The 10,363-nt window shown below is 37.0% G+C and overlaps 1 pseudogene; it reads right to left on the bottom strand.

Moving 5' to 3' along the window:
* Positions 1-2,947: 2,947 nt before the first annotated feature.
* Positions 2,948-3,516, bottom strand: LOC145795009 (DNA-directed RNA polymerase V subunit 7 pseudogene; annotated as a pseudogene).
* Positions 3,517-10,363: the final 6,847 nt, after the last annotated feature.

The following is a 10,363-nucleotide window of genomic DNA, read 5'->3' on the forward strand; positions in this document are numbered from 1 at the left end:
CCCTGTATATCTTCTGTTATTTGTCCTACCTCTGACTGTCAATGCCTCGGATGTTGAGTCCCTGTTTGCAGATTTATCTTTCCTTCTGAACTCATTTTTTACCAAGGCGTTTACAACATCAGCATACTTGATCTTTTCTTTACCATACAGTAAAGTGGTGGAGAGATGATTATATGTGTCAAGCAAGGAATTCAACAGTAACAGTGCTTTATCTTCATCACCAATGTGATCATCCAAGTTTTATAAGTCGGTAAGAATTTTGTTGAAATTGTTTAGGTGTTCGTTCATCGAAATACCTTTCTTATAGTCGAACGAAACAACCTCTTCTTCAAGTAGAGCCGGTTCTCAATGCTCTTTGTCATCAACTTGTCTTCTAGCGCCTTCCAAAGCTCCTTCGCAATATCATATTCTGTGAAGGCATATTTCTCCTCTTTTGCAAGGCAAAGTCGGATGGAACTGCAGGCCAGGAGATTCACTTTCTCCCATTCTATCCCGTCCAGGTCATCTGGTTTGTCTCCCAGAGTGAAGTGCAGGTTCATCTGGACAAGTATATCTTTAACTTCGCATCTCCACATGCCGAAGTTGTTGCTTCCATCAAACTTTTCTACCTCAAACTTAGCATAGGACACCGGGGTCCAATACCTAGAGTTGTTTGTAGCCGTGGGGCTGCTTGTAGACTCGGCTAATCTCCACTCTGTAGATTCTACCATTTAGACTATTTTTTTTAGAAACTTTGATTCAGAAAACTGACCGTACAGATGTGTCCGAAATACTCCAAATAGTTGAAAAGTACTATTGGATCGTCAGAAACAGACTCCGAATAACTCAGATCAGGCCAAAACAATTTGGACGATTCAGATCTGTAGAATCTGGTGCGTCGGAGATACATCGAATAATTACTCTGGCACGGCTGGTCAACTGACGTGGTCAACAGTGAAGTCAACAGCGTGGTTAACGGCGCGGCTTCTGGCGCGGCGCGGCGCGGCTCAGCGACGCAGCTTGACTCGCTGGTCAAAGACTTAGTCAACGGCGCGGCTTCTGCAGTGGTGCGGCTTGACTCAGCTTTAGCAGCTCAGTCAATGGTCAAACGACGATGACGTGTCTGCCACGTGGTCGATGACGTGCCTAACATGTGGCAACCTGCTGACTCGGCGGATGACGTGGCAGCTGACGTGGCGGATGACAGGTGGCCTACCCGGATGCCGTGGCGCTAACCTGGCAGCCACGTATGCACTGAGTTGGCACTGATTTAGCGCATGATGTGGAGATGACATCACTCCCACGCGCGTGCCACTCATCTTTTTTCCCTCGCCGTGCGTGAGGGTGCGTAGCTGAGAGTAAACTGATGCGCCAGTAGCTAAACGGCGCGTGAAGCATGTAGTTGTGACTGGAATTTACGCGCAATGTTCAGGGGGTGCGTGGGGGCGCGTGCCTGATCCTCTTGGCCTATGCTTTGCAGTTCTGAACTCCTTTGCTCAAGGGCTTCCTCCTGGTATGCTCAAAAGTGGATTTCAGTCACTTCGAAATCTGGGCACTTTCGAAAAAAAATCGATTTTTCACCACCCAGGCTCTGATACCAATTGTTGGGGATCGGGGGCACACCAGGAAACACAACCAAGTAATAACACAAGAGTTTTAACGTTGTTCGGCAAATCGCCTACGTCCACGGGCAGCAAATTTCACTATATTGAGAGAAATGCAAAGATTACAACTGAGACACACTCTCAGACTGTTTTTTCTCTATCTTTCAAACCTCCCCTCAGCCTCTCCATTTATACACTGAAGATGGAGCAAGCTGGAGGGCTTGGCTAAAACATGGCCAGCTCCTTCTCCACACCTTTAGTGAGTTGGATGCTGCCCCACCATGTGGATAGCCAGGAGAGTTAATGCCATCCTTCCCCACCATATGGCTGCCACCCTAACAGTATTGGCATTCATTACAGGCATGTATGCCGTATTACCACATTCATCAAGCCTTGCCATTCCAATTTGCATTATCGGTTGCTTCTCCTTCGTGATTTACTACTGCCTATTGAAAGAAAATTACCACAAGCAATTTGAAGCGATATCTTTTAATATTTGAACCCCGGTCTCTTGAATGCATTCAAGGATCGAAAATCAAGGAAGGCATTTTCTTGAATGTATTTCTTTTTAGATTAATTTGTAGTAGTGTTTGATTGCATCTTTGAGAACCGCAATCAGTATTAATAGTGAGGGAAATCAAGGATATACTAGCTTATGCTTCCATTGCTTTGTAAAAGTCTCTGATTCGTAAAGTGACAATCATATATTTCTTTGGGTTAAGTATTTTGAGTAGCATATATCTATTTGCTATTTTGTACTTTTTAGGTATACATACTATTTTATCAAGAGAAATGAAGTAGCGTACAATCACAAAAAGAAAACCCCCATTAATTCCTGCAAGCAGGATGCCCCAAATTCAAAAATCAAAAGTGAACTCAAAATTCTGGGGGTTATTTGAATATTAGACAAGTTCGCTGCACATTGGACAGCAGATCAAAGGCCTCAGTGTAAGTGCAACCCTGTGTTTGGAAATCAAATTAATGCCTCCAATTTTTATTCCTAAGTTATTATCTCTTCCACCCGTCACATGTCACATCTCTTAGCGGCTTCCCTCTAAGGAGGCAGAGAATGGAGGCAGAGACCATCCTAAAGTGATGCTCAAGTTAAATAATGAAACATATTGATAAATAACAGAGCAGTAAATGCTTTGGCTATTGCTGATACCAAGTTACCAACCACATAAGATTTGTAAACAGCCCACAAATCACCTTTTATAAGAAGCAGCTCAAAACTTAAAAAGGCTTAAGATGTGGGAAAACCATTTTGATAAATAACATAACACTACACAACACAAGACTAGTCGGCATCAGTTTAAGCTGTCAAACAGGTTTTTACATTGCCTAATGAGATAAGAAGCAGTGACTCAAGTAATGAGAAGCTTCACTTAAGAAACAGGTCCAACAGGTCCAAGAAAGTCGCCCTCCAAGCTCACCACTGCCTGAAAATCCTTCTCAGCCTCTATATACATTGTCCCGATGGCAATGAAGCGCACTGCCACCGCTTTCTCGATTCTGGACATCTTGTCATTCATGAAGATGGGATTTTCCCCGAGGACGTACCGATAATCACGCATTTTCTTGTTCGAGAGGTAAATGTTCTCAACGGGCCCACATCTTAAGAGCACACCGTGCTTCAAGATCTTGTGAACAACCCTTTCTAAGATCTCTCCCCTGTGAAGCTTGGAAGTGATGCAGCTGAAAAGTACTGGAAAAAGTACATCACCCGAATGCTGCCTAACTTTTCCTTCCCCAATGTTGTCAAGTGTGGTTAATGCAAGAAAATAACCGAGCTATTTTGTTGCCTTCTTCGTTGAAAAGTCATCTAAGAGGCGAATTATTATAGACTTTTGGAGCATAAGTCCTTTGGTGTCGAGGCTTTCAGCGGGAATCACAACATTCCAAGGCTGTTGCACCTTTAGAAACATCCTTACAGTTTCTGCTAGTCAAGATAAACAAAAAGGGAAAGTCTATAGTACATTTTGTTTAAAAAATGTATGGTACATAGAAAATCAATGGTTCAGATTGAACCACATCATTAAAAGTGACCTGGTAAGCAGGTCACTTTTTATAGTTATGAGCCAAAATCATATTTGTTCATAACTAGAATCAAATTAATCATAACTTAGTTATGAGCTCTCATCACATATCTCATAACCACTTCTTATAACCAGCACCATTTTGTTGATAACCAATATCATATATTTCATAACTACAATCACATATCTCATAACTACATCTCATAACCAATATCCTTTAGCTCATAATCACACCACTTTAATCATAACCAATATCACATATCTCATAACATTAATCACATATCTCATAACTACTACCCATATAACTCATAACCACATCTTATAACCAATCCCCCTTTGACTCATAACCAACATTACATATCTCATAATCAACACCTTTTTGCTTATAACCGCATCACTTTGATCATAACCAATATTACATATCTTATAACTAATAATCACATATCTCATAACCAAACACTCTTTTGACTCATAACTACACCACTTTGCTCATAACCAAAATCACATATCTCATAAACAACAATCATATATCTCATAACCATTACCCACATATCTCATAACCAACGCTCTTTGGCTCATAACTAACATCATATGTATCATAACCACTAATCACTTATCTCATAACACCCTTTGGCTCATAGTCACACCACTTTGATTATAATTAACATCACATATCTCATAACCACATCTCATAACCAGCACCATTTTGTTGATAACCAATATCATATATTTCATAACTACAATCACATATCTCATAACTACATCTCATAACCAATATCCTTTAGCTCATAATCATACCACTTTGATCATAACCAATGTCACATATCTCATAACATTAATCACATATCTCATAACTACTACCCATATAACTCATAACCACATCTTATAACCAATCCCCCTTTGACTCATAACCAACATTACATATCTCATAATCAACACCCTTTTGCTCATAACTACATCACTTTGATCATAACCAATATCACATATCTTATAACTAATAATGACATATCTCATAACCAAACGCTCTTTTGACTCATAACTACACCACTTTGCTCATAACCAAAATCACATATCTCATAAACAACAATCATATATCTCATAACCATTACCCACATATCTCATAACCAACACTCTTTGGCTCATAACTAACATCACATATATGATAACCACTAATCACATATCTCATAACACCCTTTGGCCCATAGTCACACCACTTTGATCATAATTAACATCACATATCTCATAATCAATACTCTTTGACTCATAACCATACCACTTTACTTATAACCATTAATCACATATCTCATAACCAACATTCTTTGGCTCATAACCACACCACTTTACTCATAACCACTAATCACATATCTCATAACCACACCACACTACAAGAAAAGTGGGCTTCTGAGGCGGAACTTTTTGCGACGGTACATTTGCCGTTGCAAAAAATGACTTTTTGCAACGGCACAACTTGCCGTCGCAAAAAATATGAATTTTAGAGGCGGCACAACTTGCCATCTCAAAAAATGTGACATTTTGAGACGGCACAACTTGCCGTCACTAAAAAATGTGACTTTTTGAGACGGCACAACTTGTCGTCGCAAAAAATGTGACTTTTGGAGACGTCAAAACTTACCGTCTCAAAAAAATGTGACTTTTTTAGACGACACAACTTGTCGTCGCCAAAAAATGTGACTTTTTGAGACGACACAACTTGGCGTCGCAAAAAAATAGAGTATTTGCGATGATAGAAATTGTTGTCGCAAAAAAAAAGAGTATTTGCGACGGTACCAGCTGCAGTCGAAAAAAAAAAAAGAAAGTTTTTTGCGATCGTAATATGTACCGTTGCAAAAAAAAAAGTTTAAAAAAAAATTATATGTATATATATATATTGTGGCTTTGAGACGGCTTCATATATATATATGGTCATAAAATGGTTTAAATAAATGCAATGGTATTTTTCTCTTACAAAAAAAAATAAAAAAAAAATAAAAACGACGTCGTCTTACTCTTTTGAACATTTCTCCTTTCACCCATTTTTTCATCTTTCTATCTCTCTGTCTCTGTCTCTCTTCTCTTTCTCTCTCACTCATAACTCTTCTCTGTCTGTCTGTCTGTCTCTCTCTCTCTCTCTCTCTCTCTCTCTCTGTTTCTCTATGTGTCTCTGTCTCTGTCTCTCTTATCTCGCTTTCTCTCACTCATCACTCTTCTTTGTCTATCTGTCTCTTTCTTTCTCTCTATGTCTCTGTCTCTCTTCTCTTTCTCTCTCTCACTCATCATTCATCACTCTTCTCTGTCTGTCTGTCTCTTTCTCTTTCTCTTTGTGTCTCTCGTCCATCTTTCTTCTCTTTATCTCTCTCATCTCTCTTCTCTCTCTGTCTCTCTTCTCTTTATCTCTCTCGCTCTCTCGCTCATCTCTCTCTGTCTCTCTCTCTCGTTTATCTCTTTTCGTTCTCTCTCTCTCTCTCTCTCTTTGTCTATATCTTTTCATCCATTTTTTATCTTCCTTTCTTTGTCTCTTCTCTTTCTCTCTCTCACTCATCACTCTTCTCTCTCTGTCTGTCTGTCTATCTGTCTCTCTCTGTGTCTCTCACTCACCTATCTCTTCTCTCATCTCTTTTCTCATCTCTTTTCTCTCTCTGTCTCTTTCGCTCATCTCTCTTCTCTTTATCTCTCTCGCACATCTCTCTCCTCTCTATCTTTCTCTCTGTCTCTCTCGTTCATCTCTCTTCTCTTTATGTCTCTCTCGCTCATCTCTCTTCTCTCTATCTCTCTCATTCATCTCTCTTCTCTCTATGTCTCTTTTTTGTCTCTCACTCTCTATCTCTTTTTCTTTCTCTCTCTCTCTCTCTCTCTCCCACTGTGTTTGCGTTGTTCACTCTCTCACTCTCGTCTTTTCTGTTTGCGTTGTTCTCTCTCTCTCTCCCACTGTGTTTGCGTTCTTTCTCTATCTCTCTCTCTCTCTCTCTCCTCTCTCTCCTCTATCTGTCTCTCACTCATTTATCTCTCTCACTATCCATCTCCTCTACCACCTTCACCACTATTACAAATGCTATTCCACTACCACCACTACTTCCACTATCGCCACTTCACCTCTACGACTACCATTACTACTACCATTACCTCTCCTTCACCTCTGTCACTCTATTTACACTACCACTACCACAACTTCACTACTAATCTCTTTCACCATCACCATCACCATCACCATCATCATCACCATCATCTCTTATCCACCATCTTCACCACTATTGTCGCTCCCTTTCCTCTACCACAAAAAATTAGTTCATGATTTTTAGTAACAAAAAAAAAAAAAGGCCACAGAAAAATATTTTTCATTGACTACAAAAAATTAACTTTTATTTTAGTGAAAAATTTTTTTCACTAAAATATTACCCCTACTTCTACCAAATAAATAATAATAATATTTTTTTAAAAAAAATTATTAACTACAAAAATATATATATATTAACAAAAAATAATTTTTTTTGATGACGACAACCCCCGCCGCAAAAAAAAAAAAAAAAAAAAAAAAAATTAAACGACGTTATTTTATTATTTAAATTTCATTTGTGACTAAAAAAAATATATTTTTTTTTATTTTTTATTCCGGCCCCCCCTTTTTTTTCCATTCCCACTCCTCCCTTCCTTTTTTTTTCCATCCCCCCCACCCCCCCAAAAAAAAACAAAAAAATCCCCAATCTCAAACCCAAAAATCCCTAATCTCTTCTTACCCCCCCCCCTCTCTCTCTCTCTCTCGATCGATCGACGTTAAGCGTCGGAACAGCAGCAGCGTCGGCCTCTTCAACTTTACGCCTACATTTTTAATTCCTAATAGGCAACTAACAACATACCCATGCAACTTTTGTGAGGGGATTCTTGAATCCAGTGAGTATTCTAACAGTTGTAGTATTCAAAAATTCATTACTCATATGCTTAGTTACACTGTTTCCACTATAACAAAAGTAACCTATGGTGACGAGAAGTAGTGAAAAAAATAAATTTCATCACTAAATAAGAACAATTTGTGACGAATTATAAAATTTTGTCACATATAATAAAAAAATAAAAATAATAGGTGACGAAATTTATTTGCGTCAATAAATACTTCTTTTTAGATGAGAAAAAATTAAGTTTCGTCATTGAAGGCTTTTCTACCAATTTTTTTTGGTGGCACCAAAATTTTGAGACTTTTGGTGAGAAAAAAATTTGTCACTAATTATAAAATTATTAGTAAGGAATATATTTTCGTCACCAATAATTTTACATTTCGTTTTTAAAAAAAACTTGATTTTAAATATTTTAAGATTATTTGGTGAGAAATATATTTTCGTTACTAATAATTTTTAATATTTTGAGACCTTTTACTGAGGAAATTATTTTGTCACTAATTTTGGATGGAAAATTTTGACAAATTGGGCAGTAATGAAAAAAAAAATACTCTACTAATTTTTTCTCTTTTTTTTTTTTTTGTGTTTATCAGTTTTCCTCTCATATCTCTCTCTCTCACTACAACAAATTATAATTTTAACGATTAAAAAATTTCATAAAACACACAATTTATTTTTTAGCAGGAATACTTTCACATTACCCGTCCAATTTAAGAATTATGATTTATTTTTATTTTTTTTCATATTTTTCCATGTCTTTACATAAACCAAAATTAAAGCACTAAAAAAATTCTGATTTAGCGCCTAAATTGTTTTCAACTCCTTGGTTAGAACTTTGTGCCCCAATAATCTATCCATAGTTCTTTCACAAAGCTGTAACAGAGAACAACGTGAGCTCATCCTCCACCGTGAGGACGGTTCATCTTCCGCACCGTGAGTTCATCCTACACCGACATCAAGCTACAGCACCACCGTGAGTTCTAGGTCAGTTTGTTGTCTCTGTTTCTCACTCTGTCTTTGGACGTGTTTCTGTAAATGGAATTCATTGTTAAGATGAGATTAAAGTCATTCCATTCGTTAGTTCTAACATCTCCAAAACTTCTCTACTTTAAAGGGTTCCATGAACAACTTGAATGATTTTAATTTGGGAAAAAAAATATAGAAAACAGAATGATTAACATGTTATGTATTTTGATTATGATATTCATATTCTACCCAATATAATCATTGAAGTGAATGAATTGTTGGTGATTCTACACACACGCAGAGTAAAGTCTCATGCTTCTGATTATGGGTCTGCTAGGTGTTTGATAAAATGCCACAATGGCTAGTTTTTTCTTTATTGTTTTGTTCACATTTTTTTTTAAGGAGCAGCAGGATTGGATAATTATAAAATCAGATTAATCTCCCCCCCTCCTTTCTCCAATCACAAAGTTATTGTAAGGATAATGACTGATAAATGACAATGATGCCCTTGTTTTGCATTTCACATCCTTGGTTCTTGTAATGAATGATAAATGATAATGATGTCCCTGCTAGACATGGCCTAAACTCATGCTAGAATTGCTCATTTGCTAAGTAATAGAAATTCCCTTTCTTTGGTTAGATGTCCTGTATTTTAATGCATTATCTTGCATCTCCCACGTGTAAGAAAATTTAAGCAACATTGTAGGTAATTCTGTGATGAGTTTTGTTAATTTGTAGGTTTTGAATTATTTGAAATTATTGACGCCCTTCTTTTTTCAATTGACAACAATTCACATAACTATTTTAGTAATCCACAATAATGTTTCTCTTTATATGTACTATTCATTAGGCAAACCTTTCTTTGGTCTCTAATGCACAAGTCATTAGAAATATTCCTTCATCAATGCTTGTGCTCATAGAATCCCCACCCGTTTTAGTCTAGTAAAAAGTGATGGTTTTGCAAACTAGTTATTCCTAGTATCTTCAACCATAAAGCTATTTTCTCCTATGTTGAATGAACCCCTAAATACCACTTCATTTTTTGCGTAACTTTGTGGTAGAGAAAAAAATTCAAGATTGTGTTCACTTTGTTAACAAAACCCTTAATGTAGCTCCTTATCTTGTGTCCATTGATGTTCTTGTTTAGAACTCCCAGGTACTTTCGCTGAATTACGGTGTCAGTTCACATTGCAAGCATTACTTTATTTATTCATTTTTCCATTTTTTCTAGGAGTCGTAGTTTATAAAAGTAAATTCAGTAAAGGAGTGTCACTTGTATACACTTATCTTTTCTTTCAGTTTGACATTCTACTTCCTCGTTTTAGTAGGATTCATTTACCTTTTAACTAATATCACTCCTTTGCCTTTTTTACTTCAGTCATCCTTATTCATGCTTACTAATAGCATGACAAGTGATCTATGAGTTGACAGTAGAAAGAACTATTTGGGTCATTTAATTAAAATTCCGACCTTCTCAGATTTTTTTCATGATCTTGGAAAATGATGAGAGGTTCATAAAGCTGGTTCATTCATTTGCAAAACAAGAAGTATATAATAATTGACAAGTCAGAAGGGAAAAATGTGAAAATGAGAAAACAAAAAATAATAAAATAAAAAACCATGAACATCTTTCCACAACCGAATTCACATTAACCATGTTCGGTTTATTACCTGTAATTCTTTAGGAGATGAAGCTTCTGATAGAATTCAATAAATTCAAGTTTCAACCTTTCTTCAACTTTTCTTAGCTCCTCTTTATTAAAACTCAAGTCCTTTCCTTGGAATCCTTCAAAACACCTTTTATAGTTGATATTGGACTTTCAAGTGTATTGTTAATCCTCACATGATCAAGGATTTCTAGAGGATCTGGTTTGTAATCACTGGCATTCAC

This window comes from Camellia sinensis, chromosome 7 (genome assembly GCF_055761805.1).
Source record: "Camellia sinensis isolate YWXY chromosome 7, ASM5576180v1, whole genome shotgun sequence".
NCBI lineage: Eukaryota > Viridiplantae > Streptophyta > Magnoliopsida > Ericales > Theaceae > Camellia > Camellia sinensis.